Source organism: Nicotiana tabacum, chromosome 1, assembly GCF_000715075.1.
Source record: "Nicotiana tabacum cultivar K326 chromosome 1, ASM71507v2, whole genome shotgun sequence".
NCBI classification, from domain to species: domain Eukaryota; kingdom Viridiplantae; phylum Streptophyta; class Magnoliopsida; order Solanales; family Solanaceae; genus Nicotiana; species Nicotiana tabacum.
In genome coordinates, this window is record NC_134080.1 from 165,500,897 (window position 1) to 165,520,803 (window position 19,907).

At 40.9% G+C, this 19,907-nt stretch overlaps 1 long non-coding RNA gene across 1 annotated transcript; it reads left to right on the plus strand.

The window, feature by feature from the left end:
• The first annotated feature begins 7,413 nt into the window (after positions 1-7,413).
• LOC107786642 (uncharacterized) lies at positions 7,414-18,547 on the plus strand. The gene is made up of 4 exons (XR_001648183.2): positions 7,414-8,032; positions 13,962-14,040; positions 17,287-17,356; positions 18,177-18,547. It is a non-coding gene; the product is annotated as an uncharacterized LOC107786642 (long non-coding RNA).
• The last annotated feature ends 1,360 nt before the right edge of the window (positions 18,548-19,907 follow it).

The following is a 19,907-nucleotide window of genomic DNA, read 5'->3' on the forward strand; positions in this document are numbered from 1 at the left end:
ATTCAAATGAGTGTTATAATTTAGAAAAAACGTATTTTATAAATAATTAAATATAATAACCATAGGTATATTTGATATTTATAATTTTAATACATATTATTAGAAATAATTAAGTTTATTTAATTTAATTTCAAACGGGATTAACAGGCTAAAAGGCTACAATTGCAATTCTTTAATTAACACAAATTGGCTACCTTTTAAATTAATTCTAGCCCAATACCAAGCCCAATCCGAAATTGACTTAGTCCAAACACACCATTCTTTCCAACTTGGCAATCTATGACTGCCTCGTCGAACCAATGAAATCATGCCACATCACTTGTCTCCCTCACTCGCAAAGGAAACATAACAAATTTGGACCGTTGATCAATTTCATCAACAGTTTGTGTTTAATCTCCCTTTTCCTACTATTCTTTAGTCTTTTTAAGGTTTAATTTCGACAGTCCGATCAGAAAGATCCAACGATCCCTCTTTTTAGAGATTTAAACATTTTTAAAATCTTTATCTTCCTAAATATTAGGGTGATTGATCAAATGATCCAACGGTCTAGATTCAGTCTCATGTTTTTAACTCAGAGACAACCCCAAAATCCTACTCATTCCCTCTTTGACCGGCCGCCCTAATTTCCCTTTCCATCTATGTTCTCTCGTCTACCCCCGCTCTATCACTCAACGAACCTTGCACAAATTAGTGCAAGATCATGAGATTTAATTTCAAATCATCTCCTTTGTCTCTCATATCCACGATTCTCGCTGAATCTTTGCTAGTTTTATCTTAGAGATTCAAAATCCACCAAATCCTAAACCCTAGACCAAATAATGCAATGTCAAATCTTCGAAATCCTTCTATGTTTTGTTAAATCTATGGCATTCATGAATGTGTCTCAGTGCTATCACGGTTATTCTTGGTCCAGAGGTTAAGCGAAGCGGCCTATGGACATTAAGGCTCTTACCCGATGGTACTTGCCTTCAACCATCAACTACTCTTCTCTTAGATAAAAATCCTTCTTGCTTTCCCTCTGTCTCATATTTTTTTACTGGATCATACTTGCATCACTTGATAATTGTCACTCTCCCCTACTGAGTTTGAATCTGTGAAACCCTAAGTGTCACGAACCCTAAAATGGACCTGGTCGTGATGGCGCCTCTCGTGAAACTAGGCCAGCCGATATAAACCCCAAACCAACCTAAAAATTATAATAAGCCATTTAAAGTCATTAATAAGCTAAAAGTTCCAAAACATAGAGTAGAATAGAATAGTGCGGAAACAAACACAGCTCGACATCGGTGTATCACCAGTCATAAGTATCTACGACTGGTCTAGGAATATGAAAAGACAACATAGTCTAATACAAAGCTAGTACAAAGCAAAATAAAGATAGGAAGGATAAACACTGAGCTGCGGACGCCAAGCAACTACCTAGTCAACTCCAAAAGCATGCTGGAAGATAATCAGCACTCGCTAGCGTGACCCGAGACTCCTGGATCTGCAAACAGGGCGCAGGGAGTAATGTGAGTATGCCAACCCAGTAAGTAATAAAAGTAAAGGCAACTAAACAGTAAGAAAACATGTAAAACACAACATAATGCTACAACAAAACAGTATAAATCCAGAACAATGCAGTAGTACAGTAAAACTCGTAAAAACACCTCAGTTCAGTAAAAAACATCTTTAAAACATCTTTCAGTAGTTCAAACGAGTGATAAAAATATAGAAAAAGGATAGAAACATAAATCAGCCCCTCGGGAAAAATACTAACAGAACCAGCCCCTCGGGCTACCTCACAATCACTCGTATCAGCTTCTCGGCAATAATATGAAACAACAACAGCCCCTCGGGCAATGATATATCTCACACTGGGTACCCGCGCTCATTATGGGTGTGTAGACTCCGGAGGGGCTCCTACAGCCCAAGCACTATATCAAGCCATCTCGTGGCATAATCAACTGGCCCTCGGCCTCTTAACAAGCCACCTCGTGGCATAACCACTCAGTCAGAATTCTCTCAAGCACTCGGGAAACAGTAAAACATGATGATCAGCCTAAAATATCATTTAATGTATCAAAATGGAGTAAATATGGCTGAGTTATGACAACAGTAGAATACAACATGACTGATTACAAATATAATGTCAAAACAGTGAGTAATGGTAGTAAAATACCCTAAGGGTCCAAAATAGTTGGCACGAGGCCTAAATATGGCATATAGCCCAAAAACATGATAATAGTTTCCAAAACACAACGATAACAAACAGTTTTCAATCATATACGCAGTTTAACAGTCATACGAGACCAACTAAATCACAATCCCAATGGTGCACGACTCTATGCTCGTCATCTAGCATGTGCATCACCTCAAAGTAGCACAACGATGTGAAATCTAGGGTTTTATACCCTCAATACAGTATTTACGATCATTACTTATATCTATCCGGTCCATACTCTAGCCCGCGATGCCCTTGCCTCTCGACTCAGCCTTCGGATGCTCCAAAACTAACCGAAAACAGATTCATACCATCAAAATATGCTAAGGAAACAAAGCCCACTCGAAAATAACCAATTTACATCAAAAAATCCTGAAATTGGCCAAACCCGACCCTGGGCTCACGTCTCAGATTCCAATAAAAATCCCAATACTTGAATCCTTACAGTCTCACAAGTTCATACATATCAAATACATCAAAATCCGACCACAAACAACCTCTCAAATCCTCAAATCAAAGTCTTAAATTCCAAGCCCTAACTCCCCAATTTTACGCTTTACATTCCATAAATTTCCTGTTTAATTAGGTATAAATAACAATATGATTGAGTATTAAGTCCATAAATCTTAACTCCAAGTGTTTCCCTTTGATTCTCTCTTCAATCCTTCTAAAAAAGCTCAAAAATCGCTCAAAAATGGTGAAGTTTAGACCCAAAATCACGGACAATGGCTATTTAAACATTCTGCCGAGGTGACCCTTTCCTTCTTCGCGAACGCGGTCAACGCCTCACGTTCGCAAAGCACAAAATCCATTGACCACTTAAATCCTTCTTTACGAATGCAACATCCTGAATGCGAATACGAACCTTCAGCTCCTCAACCCATCGCGAACGCGACCCATAGCTCGCGAACGCGAAGCACAATGAACGTGGACCCAGCTGCTCCCATTTACTCTGCGAACGCGGGAAACTCAATGCGTTCGCGATGAACACTGCACCTAACCCTTCGCGAACGTGGGACACACATTGCGAACGTGAAGGCCATACTTTCTACCTCACACCCTAACCCTTCGCGAAAGCGAGAGCCCACTCGCGAACGCGAAGGCCAAATGTCGACAACACCAACAACAGATTTTCTACAACTTTTCCAACATGAATTTGATCCGTTCAACCACCCGAAACTCACCCGAGGCCCTCGGGACCTCAACCAAACATGTCAACATATCCTATAATCTCATTCAAACTTGTTCCAACCTTCGGAATGCTCAAAACAACATCAAAACACCAAATTGACATCGGATTCAAGCCTAAGAATTCCAAAAACTTCAAAATTCCGCTTTCTATGAAAACGTCTATCAAACATCATCTGAATGACCTGAAATTTCGCACACCCGTCACAAATGACACAATGAACCTACTCCAACTTCCGGAATTCCATTCTGAACCCTATATAAAAATCTCAACTATCAACCGGAAAACGCCAAAATTCCAATTTCGCCAATTCAAGCCTAAATCTACTCCGGACCTCCAAAACCCATTCCGATCACGCTCCTAAGTACCAAATCACCTTCCGTAGCGATCCGAACTATCGGAATTCACATCCGAACCATTTTTTACATAAGTCAACATCCGATTGACTTTTCCAATCTAAGCTTACTCAAAATAGACTAAGTATCTCATTCCTTTCCAAAACCTCTCCAAACCCGAACCATCCAACCCGATATCACATAATATAGCTGAACAAGACAGTAAGAAGTAGAAATGGGGGAAACGGAGCGGTAACTCATAAAACGACTGGCCGGGAAGGATACATCCTTCCCCTTTTAAATAAACGTTCGTCCTCGAACGGGTCAAGAAACATACCTGAAGCCTCAAATAGGTGAGGATATCTGCTCTGCATCTCCTACTTGGTCTCCCAGGTAGCCTCCTCCACGAGCCGACACCTCCACTGCACTTTCACTGAAGTTATATCCTTTGACCTCAACTTTCGAACCTGACGCTCCAAAATAGCTACTGGCACCACATCATAAGTCAAATCATCATCTAACTGAACCGTGCTAAAATCCAAAACATGAGACGGATCGCCAATATACTTCCGGAGCATAGAAACATTAAATACCGGATGCACACTCCATAAGCTGGGTGGCAAAGCAAGCTCATAAGCCACTTCCCCAATCCTCTGAAGCACCTCAAAAGGCCCAAAGAACCAAGGACTTAATTTACCCTTCTTCCCAAATATCATAACACCCTTCATAGGTGAAACCTTCAATAGAACCTTCTCACCAACCATGTAGGACACATCACGAACCTTCCTGTCAGCATAAATCTTTTGTCTCGACTGCGATGCACGAAGCCTCTCCTGAATCAGCTTCACCTTGTCTAAAGCATCTTGCACCAGGTTTGTACTTAATAGCCTAGCCTCACCCGACTCAAACCAACCGAGCGGAGATCTACACTGTCTCTCATACAAAGCCTCATTGGAGCCATTTGAATACTCGACTGATAACTGTTGTTATAAGTAAACTCTGCGAGCGGTAGAAACTGATCCCATGACCCTCCAAATCAATGACACAAGCGCGCAAAATATTTTCCAATATCTAAATAGTGCGCTCGGACTACCCGTTAGTCTGAGGGTGAAACGTTATGCTCAACTCAACCTGAATACCCAACTTTCGCTGTACGGATCTCCAAAACTATGAAGTAAACTAAGTACCCCTATCTGAAATGATGGAAACTAAGACACCATGCAAACGAACAATCTCCCGGATATATATCTCTGCCGACCGCTCTGAAAAATAGGTAGTACACACAGGAATGAAGTGCGCGGACTTGGTCAGCTGATCCACAATCACCCAAATAGTGTCGAACTTCGTCAAAGTCCGTGGGAGCCCAACTACAAAGTCCATGATGATCCACTCCCACTTCCACTCTGGAATATCCATCTGCTGAAGCAAGCCATCCGGTCTCTGATGTTCATATTTCACCTGCTGACAATTGAGACACTGTGCTACAAATCCCACAATGTCTTTCTTCATTCTCCTCCACCAATAATGTTGTCTCATATCCTAGTACATCTTCACGACACCCTGATGAATAGAATACCGCGAGCTATGAGCCTCTTCTAGAATCAACTCCCAAAACCCATATATATTGGGCACGTATATCCGGCCCTGCATCCTCAATACCCCATCATCACCAATAGTCACATCTCTGGCATTGTTGTGCTGAACTTTGTCCTTAAGGACAAGCAAATGAGGATCATCATACTAGCGCTCTTTGATGCGATCACATAAGGAAGACCGAGAAATCACACAAGCCAATACCCGACTGGGCTCCGAAATATCTAACCTCACGAACCGATTGGCCAAGGATTGAACATCAATTACAAGAGGTCTCTCCCCAACAAGAATATATGCCAAACTTCCCATACTCAAGGCATCGGCCACCATATTGTCCTTCTCCGGATGGTACAAAATAGTGATATCATAGTCCTTTAGCAGCTCCAACCATCTCCACTGCCTCAAATTGAGATCCTTCTACTTCAACAAGTTCTAGAGGCAACGATGATCAGTAAACACCTCACAAGACACACCATACAAATAATGCCTCCAAATCTTCAACGCATGAACAATGTCAGCCAACTCCAAATCATGAACAGGGCAGTTCTTCTCATGGGGCTTCAACTGACGAGAAGCATAAGTAATAACTCTACCCTCCTGCATCAACACACACCCAATACCAACTCTCGAAGCATCACAATATACGGTATATGAAACTGAAGCTGATGGCAAGAACAACACTGGAGTTGTGGTCAAAGCTGTCTTGAGCTTTTGAAAGCTCTCCTCACACTCATCCGACCATCTGAATGGAGCACCCTTTTGAGTCTACTTGGTCAATAGTGATGCTATAGATGAGAATCTCTGCACAAACCGACGGTAATAACCCACCAAACCAAGAAAGTTGCGAATCTCCATGGCTGAGGATGGTCTAGGCCAACTCTGAACCGCCTCTATCTTCTTTGGATCATCCTGAATACCCTCACTAGACACCACGTACCCCAAGAATGCCACTAAACTAAGCCAAAACTCACACTGGGAGAACTTTGCATAAAGCTTCTCCTCCCTCAATCTTTGCAACACAACTCTCAAATGCTTCGCGTGCTATCCTGACTACGCGAGTATACCAGAATATAATCAATGAAAACATTCACAAACGAGTCGAGATAAGGCTGAAACACGTTGTTCATCAAATGCATGAACGTTGCAGGGACATTGGTCAGCCTAAAAGACATCACAAGGAACTCATAATGACCATATTGGGTCCTGAAAGTTGTCTTAAGCATATCCGAGTCCCTGATCTTCAGCTAGTGATACCTTGAATGAAGATCAATCTTAGAGAACACTCTCGCTCCCTAAAGCTGGTCAATGAAATCATCGATACGAGGCAAAGGATACTTGTTCTTGATTGTTACTTTGTTCAACTATCTGTAATCCATGCACATCCTCATCGTGCCATCCTTCTTCTTTAAAAATAGAACAAGTGCACCCCAAGGAGACACACTAGGCCGAATAAACCCCTTATCAAGGAGTTCCTGAAGTTGCTCCTTCAACTCCGTTGGTGACATATGATACGGTAGAATAGAGATGGGCTGAGTACCTGACACCAGATCAATACCAAAATCAATATCCCTGTCCGGTGGCATGCCCGAAAGGTCTACAGGAAACACATCGGAAAAATCCCTCACAATAGGAATAGAATCAATACTAGGAGCTGTAGACATGTGATTTTTTACTCTCCCCAAGATTTTTATATTTTTAGCACGTAAATATTTATTTTAGGCCTAATATAGCTATTTCAACTCATTTTTACTCTTTTACCTTATTTTATTACAATAAAACGAGAATTACAAAAAATAGGTTCATTAATGTTTTGTAGTCATTTTAAATCTTGAAAAATACCAAAAATAGTTTTGTTTTAACGGCCAGTCTTATTTTAATGGTTACTTTACTTAAGTAGGATTAATTAATAAATGAGATCGTATTTTAAGGCTCGTTCGTGAAAAGAATAAAAACTTGGGCTCGAGCAACCCCTTTTAGGCCTAATTTTGGACCTAACCCATAATTTTCAAGCCCATAATTCCTAGGCTCATACCCCTAACCTAATTCCTAACCCTATAAAATAAAGCTAATAAGCTTAAAACGGCGGCCGCAGACAAAAATTTTCTACGCTCATATCGTCTATCTTGCTCGTCGTGCAAGACAATATCTACACTCTTAAACTCAAGCTGACTGGTTTTCTTTTAATTTGTCCACCTTCCTTATTTGGTAAGTTCTTGACAAGCTAAAAAGAGAACCCCAATTCCCAAAGAAGGAAATCGGCCGACAACTCCTAAAAAAGCCATCAAACCAAGAAAATCAACGAACCCCTTACATATTGGAATTTCCCGTTATATCGTTGGTTTCTCGCCGTAGGTATTTTTCTCACTTGTTTGTTGGTCTACAACAGTGTGTGCGGGCGTGAAAATGGGGTCCTTAGAGCTATACCAAGTCGTTGATTCTGACAACCCATTTTGACAACTCTGCTTTTGAGGTATAAGGATTTACCCAGTCTTTTAAGCTGTTAAAAGCAACTTGCCATCTTCCGGTAAGGTGTAGTTAAGGTTGTTCGAGTTGCGCTCGATTCTGGTTAAAGGGCGAGGTCGCCGTTTTGAGTTCTACGTTGAAGGTTTCCGGTCAAGAGGTCCGTTGCCGTGGTCCTGTCGGTTTCACTTTCAAGGCCAGTAAGGATCAAGCTCTTATAAAGGCCCGTTGAAGAAAGTTTATTGCCTGAAGGTCCATCTCTCATTTTATACTTGGCTAATACATTTCCTTGATGATTGTGATTGTGAATCTTTGAGCATGGATAAACTTTTTCTTTGTATCTGATAAGCATGATTTTTTTTTAATTCGATCTTCTTATTTCTCACGTTTACATCACTATAATCCGGATATTCTATGGTTTGGATCTACTGCATTGCTATTTGAGCGTATCTTTTTAGTTAGTATTATTTCATTATTGAATTGGTATAGTGAATGTTTGGAAAGATGCTTGTCAAAAGCTTTTAAGTTGAATCTGATAAGGTAAATGGGCAAAGATATTTAAGTCTAGTGATTTAATATACATAAGAGCTCTAACTAGCCCAATCGTTAAATATTCTTGGGTTAGCTTACATTTCCATAAATAATTTACTATATTTCTTCCACAAATAAATTTCATAACCACAGGCCTTTCACTATTATATCGAACTAGCTTTTTAGGAAATAATTCAAACATCGTAGTTTTCTTTAGGCCCATAATAAAATCGTCACAATTACGAGTACGATTCCCGTGGTGTAGTTGTGATGCTTAGTTTTGAAAATGAATATCTGTAGTTCACTTAGTTGAATGCTTTTCTTTTAACAAAATTGAGGTTTGCCATCAAATCACCTAGTCTATTGCCCTCATATCGATATTTTAACTAGTGTAGAAAATGTTTCGAAGTGCGTAGTTGCTTTAGGCGTGTAATTTAATTTACTTTCCTAAACTGGGGTGTGCATTTATGTGCCCCATTTCTAAATCTCAACAACATTAGATAAAATGTGTCGTGGACGGCGGGTGCATTTATGTGACGTGGTTCAAGACGTGTTTTAGATGACGTTGAATCTGTCATAAAAATAATTAAATAAAAGCAGTTGTAAAGTTGAAATTGAACCATAGGCTAAAACATGTATTAAAATCAGATAATAGGCCAATTGTGATAGCTTAAGCAACCGTGCTAGAACCACGGAATTCGGGGATGCCTAACACCTTCCCCCGAGTTAACAGAATTCCTTATTCAGAATTTCTGGTTCACAGACTTCAAAAGGAAAGTCGAATTTTCTTCGATTTGGGATTTAAAATAAACCGGTGACTTGGGACACCAATAAAATATCCCAAGTGGCGACTTTGAATTGAATAATTAATCCCATTTCGAGTAATATCACTTTAAGTTGGAAAAAACTCTCTTATGCCCCTTTCCGGGGTAGGTAAAAAGGAGGTGTGACAGGAGTCTCTGCACTGACATCCCTCACGAAGGCTAAATATGAAAGTCAACCTTTCCAACCATCCGCTGGGCCTTCAAGAATGAAATCACCCTACTGGGGACAAAATTAGTCGAACCTCGCCACTCAATCCGTGGCACACCCGTCATAGCCAATGTCACTGTCTTAGCATGATAGTCCAAAATAGCATGACACGGAGATAGCCAATCTATGCCCAATATCACATCAAAGTCCACCATACAATGCAATAACAGGTCCACTCGGGTATCCAGACCCCCAATAGTCACCACACACGACCGGTACACACGGTCCACAACAATAGTATCGCCCACCGGAGTAGATACATGAACAGATAAAACAAAAGACTCATGAGGCGTATCCAAATAACGAGCGAAATATGATCACACATATGAAAAAGTGAAACCAGGATCAAATAACATAAAGGCATCTCTGTGGCAAACTGAGACAATACCTGTAATCACAGCATCTGAAGCAATAACATCGAGTCTAGCTGGGAGTGCATAGAAATGGGCCTGACCACCACCTGATCGACCTCCCTCTCTGGGGCGACCCCTAGCTGACTGACCTCCACCACTAGCTGGGTGGGTGGGTGGTGGTGAAGTAACTGGCGCTAAAGCCGATGGCTGACTCTTCTACTGAGATGAACCTCCAAGACGATGAGGACACTGCCTCCACATGTGAACCAACTCTCCACACTCATAACAACTCCCTGGTGCTGGAGATGGGGACTGAAGGGAACCCCTAGCATCGAAATGACTAGCAGATGCACCTGGCATAGAAGATCCCTAGACTGATGGAGCACGGGACGAACTCTGGGCTGGAAGGGCATTGAGTGATGAATGGCCATGATGAGAACTGTGAGAACCATGACCCGATAATACCCCCACGATAACCTGGCCGAGCTGACTGAGCATGTCTGAATAGACGGCCTCTGCCGTGCGAAAACTAACCCCTCGAAAGAGCACCACCAAAACTACCAGATCCCGAGGCCTGTTGGCCTCCTTCTCATCTCGCTCCTAGCAAATAATTGACTCAATCTCACGAGCAATGTCAACAACCTCCACAAAAGTAGCACCAGACACCCTTTCCCTGGTCATGAGAATCCGAAGCTGATATGTGAGGCCATCAATGAACCTCTTGATGCTTTCTCTATCCGTAGGAACTAAACAAACAACATGACGAGCTAACTCTAAGAACCTCATCTCATACTAAGTCACAGTCATATCTCCCTGATGCAACTGCTCGAACTGCCTACGGAGCTCCTCTCTACGAGACTGTGGCACATACTTCTCCAAAAAGAGAACGGAGAACTGCTGTCAGGTAAGGGGTGCTGCACCAACAGGCCTACGCCTCTCATAAATCTCCCACCAAGTGAAGGTAGCTCCAGAAAACTGAAAGGCAGTAAATGCTACACCGCTGGTCTCCAGAATACCCACTGTATGAAGAATCCTCTAACACTTGTCCAAGAAATCCTGGGCATCCTCGCCCTTTGTACCACTGAAAGTCGGAGGATCAAGTCTACCAAAGCTCTCCAACCTGCACTACTTGTCCTCTGGCATAATAGAAGCTACATTGTCCTGAACAACTGTAATCAGCTGGGCTGGAGGTGCCTCCAGTGTCTGATGTCCCTGCACGACCTGCTCAGGTGTGCGAACGACGGGAGTCTGAGTGCCTCCCCCGGCCTGAGAAGTAGCTGTGGCTGTAGTGACTGAGACCGCCTAAGCTAGGCCAGTGCATACTGATAGAATCTGGGCCAAGGCCTCCTGAAGGCCTAGAATCATAATAGGCACATTTCGTGCCTGAGCTGGTGCTGCTGGAGTATCTATAACTGGGACCTGATCATAAATTGGGGCGGCTGGTGGATCTGCAGGTATTGCCCTATCTGCTGTGCGGGTTATAGCCCTGCCCCTACCACGGCCTCGACCACGTCCTTGGCCTCTAGTGGCTCCAGCTAGTGGTATTGGTGGTCATCCATCCTGACCGGTAGCACGTGTCCTCACCATATGTGAGAGAATAGAATAATAGAACTCGGATCAATATATTCGCACAACAAGAATTCAGGAATATGAAGTTTTCCAAAAGGTTCTACAGCCCCCCGAGGATAAATACAAATGTCTCTGTACCGATTCGCGAGACTCTACTAAATCTGCTTATGACTCGTGAGACCTATGTAGCCTAGGCTCTGATACCACCTTGTCACGACCCTAAAACGGACTCGATCGTGATGGAGCCTATCGTGAAACTAGGACAGCCGACACAAACACCAAACCAACCGAACAATTATAATAAGCCATTTAAAGTCATTAATAAGCTAAAAATCCCAAAACATAGAGTAGAATAGAACATGTGTAACAAATCAGGCCCTCGACCTCAAAATCATGAATCAGTACAATACTGCTGCGGTGTGCAGCCCGATCCCATAATATTCTCACAACGCAGGCCCTCGGCCCCACTTAGTCAGAAATCTATCAAGCCACCTGGGTAACAGTAAAACATGATGCTCAGCCCACAATATCATTTAAAGTATCAAAATGAAGTAAATATGGATGAGTTATGAAAACAGTAGAATACAATATGACTGAGTACAAATATGAAGTAAAAACAGTAAGGAATGGTAGTAAAATCCCCTAAGGGTCCAAAACAGTTGGCACGAGGCCCAAATATGGCATTTAGCCCAAAAACATGATAATATTTTCCAAAACACAATGATATCAAATAATTTTTAATCAAATACACGGTTTAACAGTCATACGGGACGGACTAAGTCACAATCCCCAATAGTGCACGACTCCACGCTCATCATCTAGCATGTGAGTCACCTCAAGGTAGCACAACGATGTGAAATCCGAGGTTTCATACCCTCACGACAGCATTTACAATCATTACTTACTTCTATCCGGTCCAAACACCAGCCTGTGATGCCCTTGCCTCTTGACTCGGCCTCCGGATGCTCTAAATCTAACCAAAAATAGATTCATACCATCAAAATATGCTAAGTGAACAAAGCCCACTAAAAAATAACCGATTTACATCAAAAAATCCCGAAATTGGCCAAACCCGGCCCCCGGCCCCACGTCTCAGATTCAGATAAAAACGACAAAACTGGAATTCTTACACTCTCACGAGTTCATACATATCAAATACATCAAAGTCCGACCACAAACGACCCCTCAAATCCTCACATCAAAGAATAAAATTCCAAGCCCAAACTCCCCAATTTTAGGCTTTAGATTCCATAAATTTCATGTTCAATTAGGTATAAATCACAATAAGATCGAGTATTAAGTTCATAAATCTTACCTCCAAGTGTTTCTCTTTGATTCCCTCTTCAATCCTTCGCAAAAAGCTCCAAAATTGCTCAAAAATGGTGAAGTTTAGACCCAAAATAGAGGACAATGGCTATTTAAACATTTTGGCTAGGTGACCCTTTCCTTCTTTGCGAACGCGGTCAATGGCTCACGTTCGCGAAGCACAAAATTCATTGACCACTTAAATACTTCTTTGCAAATGCGACATCCCGAATGTGAACACGAAGCTTCAGTTCCTCAACCCATCGCGAACGTAACATCCTGAACATGAACGTGAAGCTTCATCTCGTCAACCCATCGCGAACGCGACCCGTAGCTCACGAACGCGAAGCACAATGAACCTGGACATAGTTGTTCCCATTTACTCTACGTGAATGTGGGAAACTAATTGTGTTCGCAATGAACACTGCACCTAATCCTTAGCGAACACGGTACACACATCGCGAACCCGAAGGCCAAACTTCCTGCCTCACATTCTAACCCTTCGCGAATGTGAGACCCTACTCGCGAATGCGAAGGCCAAATGTCTGCAACACCAACAACAATTTTTCTTCAACTTTTCCAACATGAATTTGATCCGTTCAACCACTCGAAATTCACTCGAGGCCCTCAGGACCTCAACCAAACATGCCAAAATATTCCAACCTTCGGAACGCTCAAAACAACATCAAAACACCAAATTGATATCGGATTCAAGCCTAAGAATTCCAAAAACTTCCAAATTCTGCTTTCGATCAAAAATTCTATCAAACCTCATCCAAATGACCTAAAATTTTGCACACATGTCACAAATGACACAACGGACCTATGCCAACTTCCGAAATTCCATTCTGACCCATATATCAAAATCTCACCTATCAACCAGAAAACACAACAATTTGCCAATTTAAGCCTAAATTTACTATGGACCTCAAAAACATATCCTGATCACGCTCCTAAGGCTCAAATCACCTTTCGAAGCTATCCGAACTATCAGAATTCACATCCGAGCCCTTTTTCACATAAGTGAACATCCGGTTGACTTTTCCAACCTAATTTTACTCGAAAGAGACTAAGTGTCTCATTCCTTTCCAAAACCTCTCCGAACGCGAACCAACCAACCTGATATCACATAATACAGCTGAACAGGACAATAAGAAGCAGAAATGGGGGAAACGGAGTGGTAACTCATGAAACAAATGACCGGGTCGGCTTTAATGGCCACTATAAATAGAGCCTTCCAATGCTCTCATCTAAAGGGGAGATAAAAAAATGAGAACTAAGAAACCCTAATACGAGTATCAAAACTAATTAGATTTCAAAAGCTTAGTCTCTCTCTCTCTTTCTCTGTGTGTGTGTGTCTCTGATTAGTTTCTGTTTCTTTTGTTTCTAAGTTCTCACTGCTCAAAGCTTGAAGCTTTGGTCCTTATATGGCTGAGTGGAACCTTTGTTTGGTCTGCTGCACCAAACGAGGTCAGTATACCTCTACCCTTTCTCCTTTAATTATCTAGTTTGAAGTTATGGATGCACTGTTGTATCTCTGTTAATTGCTTTCGTTTATAATGTTTGTCACTAGTTTATTACTGTTCGTTCTAGCTTATAATAATTTGTTACTAATTTATGGTTGACTGTTCTTATGAATCTCGAGTCAGTTTGGTTGAGTTATAATGTGACTTTGATTACTACTACCCTAAATCAAATGACATTTATAATTAATTTCCTTAATATGTCCTTATAGCTTCTTATACTCGCTCTGATTTCAGATTTCTCTAATGTTATGTTATGATCTTTATGCCTATCACACTAGCCCTATTCAGTGCAGTCTGTTATTATGTGCTTGAAGTTGTTATTTGATGATTTTAACTAAGATGGATATGAAATGTTCAATGTTTAATCTTTCTTTGCTTCGTTGAAGTGTGTTAAGTTTAATTGTTTAAAGTGTTTTTTTTTCACACGAGCATTTGTTAATCTAAAGCAACCTCTGAGTTATTACTGTGAAAGTATTGTGTTTATATTAAATGATAATCATATTCGTGAGCTTTGTTATATGAAACAGTTTCATTAAAACAATTAGGTTAACTCTATGAAAACCCCCAATAACTATTCTTGTATGTATTATGTCATTATCAAGTTATCTCTTTTGAACTAGGCTAATATCATATCTGCTGCATTTGAGTTTCAGTTAATATGTTAGTAAGTTTAATAAGACCCCCTTATTTCTAAACAATCATATTCAATTTGTACATCTGAGTGGAACCTACTTAGCATAAAGTTTCTCCTGTCTTGAACATCATTCATCAAGTTACATCTCGCGTTTTCGTACGCTAAAAGTTTTGTCATCGGTTAATTGACGTAGAGTCGGGGATGATATCATCCTGACATTAACGTATTTATGCTATTTATAACAAGCGATAAACAAGTGTTATGAAGGATAAAGGATGCACAAATTAGAGAAAACGAGTTTCGTTGAAAATGGCCAATTTGCGATAAAATACGGGACGAGCGATAATACCCGATAATTATGAACTAGTACCATGCAAGGTACCATATGACCACGGTAGTATAATGTATAAAATATATATAAATTATTTTAAAAATAAATATAATTTTAAGTAATTTGGGGCAATTTTTAAATTATACGAGTAATTGATTAATTACCGAATAACAGAACATTACTCAGTTAACTAATAAGTGGATAAAAATGTATAAATTATCCCCAACACATGGCAAGGAGCCAGAAACCAAGAAGTGACTAAGTAGTCACTTATGCCTAGGTGGCAACCTAGGCTAAAAAGGAATAGATGACTATCCAAAGTCTTGTTTACAATTCCTTATGGAAATGAGAACAAGTAACATAGTGATTCAAATAAAGCAAGAATGCAATTCTTCTTGATTTGAAAATTTCAAAGAACATAATCTAAGAAATTTTCTCAGTATCTCAACAAGCATGAAGCTTGACGTTTCGTTCAAGAAATTCAAAGAAACAGAAGTTTAATCCAATTTTTGCGGTTCTAACAAAGTACGGTGTACCTTTTTCAAGGATATCATAAGGATTTTCCCTACTCCAGGTATGTTAAGGCTAAGCCTTCTTTCATTTTGGCATGATCTCGTAGCTACACGAGTTGATAACGAAGCATAAAGAAAAACTCATTTCCCGAAATTTATGTATATTTTTCTAGTCTCGCAAATTTCTTTCAATGTAGTTAAAAGTGTTTGTTATCTGAATTGGTCCATAACTTTTGCACGTTTGAAACATATGTATGATTCAATTATTTCCTAAATTTCAATGGCATTTTGTGTATGATCAAGTGAAAGGACTATTTGTAACGACCCGACTGGTCGTTTTAAGAATTTATGCCTCGATCCCCCATTAACTGCTTTCCTTGTGTTTATTTCTGCTATTTTGATTTGCTGGGATGTTCGGTTTTGAGTTTTGGAGAGTTTTAGGACACACTGTCCCTAAATGAGAGCTTAAGTTTTGGAAACTTGACCGTAGTCAGAACAGTGTGAGTATGGCCTTAGAAAGGAATTTCGATGGTTCCGTTAGCTCAGTTGGGTGACTTCGGGTTTAGGAGCGTGTTCGGATGGTGTTTTGGAGGTCTGTAGCTAATTTAGGTTTGAAATACCGAAAGTTGAATTTTTGAAGTTTTCGGTTTGATAGTGAGATTTTGATACGAGGGCCGGAATGGAATTTTGGAAGTTGGATTAGCTCCATAGTGTTGAATGTGACGTGTGTGCAAATTTTCAGGTCATTCGGACGAGGTTTGATAGTCGTTTTGATCGAAAGCATATTTTGAGAGTTTTTGAAGTTCTTAGGCTTGAATCCAATGATAAATTGGTGTTTTGATGTTGTTTTGAGCGTTCCGAAAATTAGAACAAGTTTGAATGATGTTTTAGGATTGGTTGGCATGTTTGGTTGAGGTCTCGGGGGCCTCGGGTGTGTTTCGGATGCTCAAAGGGTCATTTTTGGAACTTAGAAATTGCAGAAAAATGTTACAGCAGTCAGTTCTTGTTTCCTTCTTCGCGTTCACGAGTGGGGTCTCGTGTTCGCGAAGAGAAGCTGGGGCCGGTGAGGAATTTATGCTTCGCATTCGTGAAGTTGGGAGTTTTATGTCTACTTGTTCGCGATGGTGTTTCCGCGTTCGCGTAGGAGGAGGAAGTGTTGCATCGCGTTCGCAACCTGGGCATCGCGTTCAGGATGAAGGAATCTGGACCCAAGTTAATTTGTTCTTCGCGAACTCGAGGGGCCTTCTGCGTTCGCGAAGAAGGAATATCTGGGCAGTATTTAAATAGCCCATCCACGACCCTTCTTCATTTTTCCACCATTTTTGAACGGGATTGAAGCTTTTGAGGGTGATTTTTGAGGAAACCAAAGGGGAATCACTTGGAGGTTACAATTTTGACTTCATAACTCGTTTATATGTGATTGAGGACCTAATTAGTTGTGAAAAAATTGGAAAAATGGGTAATTAGGGCTTGAGATTAAGAGACCTTAAAATGGGTATTTGAGAGGCCAATTGAACCCCGATTTCAGTGTTCTTGTTATGTATAGACTCGTGGGAGTATGAGAATTCTGAAAATGTAAATTTCACCCGATTCCGAGATGTGGGCTTTAGGGACATTTTGGTTATTTTACCTTATTTCGCGTATTAGCTTAGAATTTCTTTCTGGAATCAGTTATTTGAAGTGTTATTTACATTATGCAATTGAATTGAATAGATTTGGACCATTTGGAGTTGACTACTCGTGGCAAGAGCATGGTTTCAGGTTGATTTTGAGCTGGCTCGAGGTAAGTGGCTTACCTTAGGATTTGGTATTATGGTAATTGAAATGCCTTGTACGTGAGGTGACGAGTGCGTACTTATGCTAATTGTTGAAAATCCTGTTTTCACTTAAGTAGCTTTAATTGTGTTTTTCCTTTCTTGCTTACTCTACTTGAAATTTAAATCTTCTATTAGCTTAGAAAAGCATGTTTAATGTACTTAATTGCTTTATTGTTTAAACTGTCGAAATTGTATTATGTGAAGCATGTTAGGTTAGAATTATCTATTTTTACTTGGTACGAAATTCAGCTTAATTTAGTATTCCTTCTGTTGTTGTGGTGTGTTTTACTTTGGGACAACGGGATAGCATCTCGGGAGATCGCCTGCACGTATTTATGATTTGAGTTGAGGTGCGGGATACCAAGAGATCCCTAGCATGTATATTGAGGATACCAAGAGATCCTCAGGATACTAAGAGATCCCTAGCTTATGTTGAGGATACCAAGAGATCCTCGGAATACTAAGAGATCCCTGGCATGTATTGAGGGTACTAAGAGATCCTTGGAATACTGAGAGATCCCCGGTCATTATCTTTGAGAAGAGTGTTATTCCTGGTGATTGTTTCTGTTTCTGTTTTAGTTATAGTTATCCTTATTATCCTATATTGATTCTTTTAATATCTTCCAATTGTACTGCTTTATCGTATACTATCACACCTTATATTTTATTTAATCTCAGTAGGGCCCTGACCTTCCTCATCACTACCCGACCGAGGTTAGGCTTGACACTTACTAAGTACCATTGTGGTGTACTCACGCCCTTTCTGTGCATGTTTTTCATGTGTAGATTCAGGTACCTCCACTCAGACTCATCACGCTTGAGATGAGGTGCTTATAGAGACTCCGAGGTATATCTTCCGCGTCTGCAGACCGAAGAGTCCCTTTCTACTCCCCTTTTTAGTATTAGCCCTTCTGTATTTTCTTTTTTCCTTTGGATAGATATTTTGGAGTTAGATATTTATAGACATTCAAAGGCTTGTGATCATGAGATTCTGGGTTTTGGGAAATGTATTCAGATTTCGAGAGTTGATATTGTGTATGTCGGGCGACACTTTTAAACACTATTTTGCTTCACTATTTCGTTTTTATTATTTCTTCCGCAAATTTGTTTATTTTTCGCATTGTTAGGCTTACCTAGTCGTAGACACTAGGTGCCGTTATGATGGTTCACGGAGGGCGAACCGGGGTCGTGATACTATTAATAAATGTCATTCTTTTGACAGAACCGAAACATGCTTAAAGTAGCAACAAGAAAACGAGACATTATCATACAAATGGTGATAATTCATACCTAACTTGCAGCCATTTTGACCGTAGTCATATGTGTTTGGCCGGAACCAATTTTGATCCCGAGTGATAGTTTAGGCGTCCAAACTTCGGGATTGAGTTTTACGCCTGTAGTAAGGTCTTACAAAATTTTTATGCCTGTTGAGGTCTTACAGTTTGTTATGCCAGTTGAGGTCTTACAGTTTATCATGCCTGTTGAGGTCTTACAGTTTGTCATGCTTGTTGAGGTCTTACAGTTTTTGTTGCAATGTAGAATATATCTGGTTATACTGAGTCTGCCCGCTCGGGGTCTTATAGCCTCGTGTTTTCCAGTGTACGGCGATTGGAGATAGTCTCTAAGTCATCGGGTTTGCTTAGGCTCGAAGACCGTTAATTGTGAGCTCGGAGTTACCTTGTTGGAGCTTTATGAGCCCGGAGTTCCGACCCTGGGGTCGTGCGGTTGCCAAATAGTTGACGCTAAGTATTCGAGTATTTCAGGATGCATTTGGTGGAGGGATCCCTGTCGAGAGTATGCTGAAATTTCCTTCTTTGGAGTATGAGACACTGAAAGATATTCTTTTATTGCTTGGCGTAAATACATATCATTTCATTGTTGTGAGCTCGGCCCGTGTGGGGGCGGTTCCTCGGACCGTTTGGTCTGGTACATGATTCCCTATTGAAACTCAGTCTGCTGTTCCCCGACCCTTCCGAGCAGATGGCATCTTCAAAAAAAAGGGGGGGATGTCCCTCATCGTTTGATTGCAAAAGAATGCCTGTGGTATTGTCGGATCCTCCTAAGGGGGTACGTTGCTCCGCTAAGAACCTTGCTGGCGAGACCCTCTTCAGGGCGGAAATTCGACCGAGAGGAAAGAGCGCGACGGTTTTGTTAAGGCCTTGGGGTCTCCGAGTAGAGTTAGAACTTCCGAATGCCCTAGCCGATTGTCTGCATACAGTTCAGTGAAAAAATAACGAAGGAGTGAGGTAGTTCTTCTTTACCGCGGGATGTATAGGTGATGTTCTGAGGTTCGGTATGTTCTCTTCGTTTCGAGGTGTGGACTCTAGTACAGCCCTCCGTTGTGTTTAATCAGGCTTGGCTGATGATGTGGTTCGCTTACCCTTTGACTCTTTCGAGAGTGGAGATATTGGTGCTGGCGATGCGTCATGTGAGTTATCTGTATCTCAATTCAAGCATAAAAAAATGACCTGCACTCTACAGTTATCCTTACATTTTGTATACAAGTAAAATGCTATT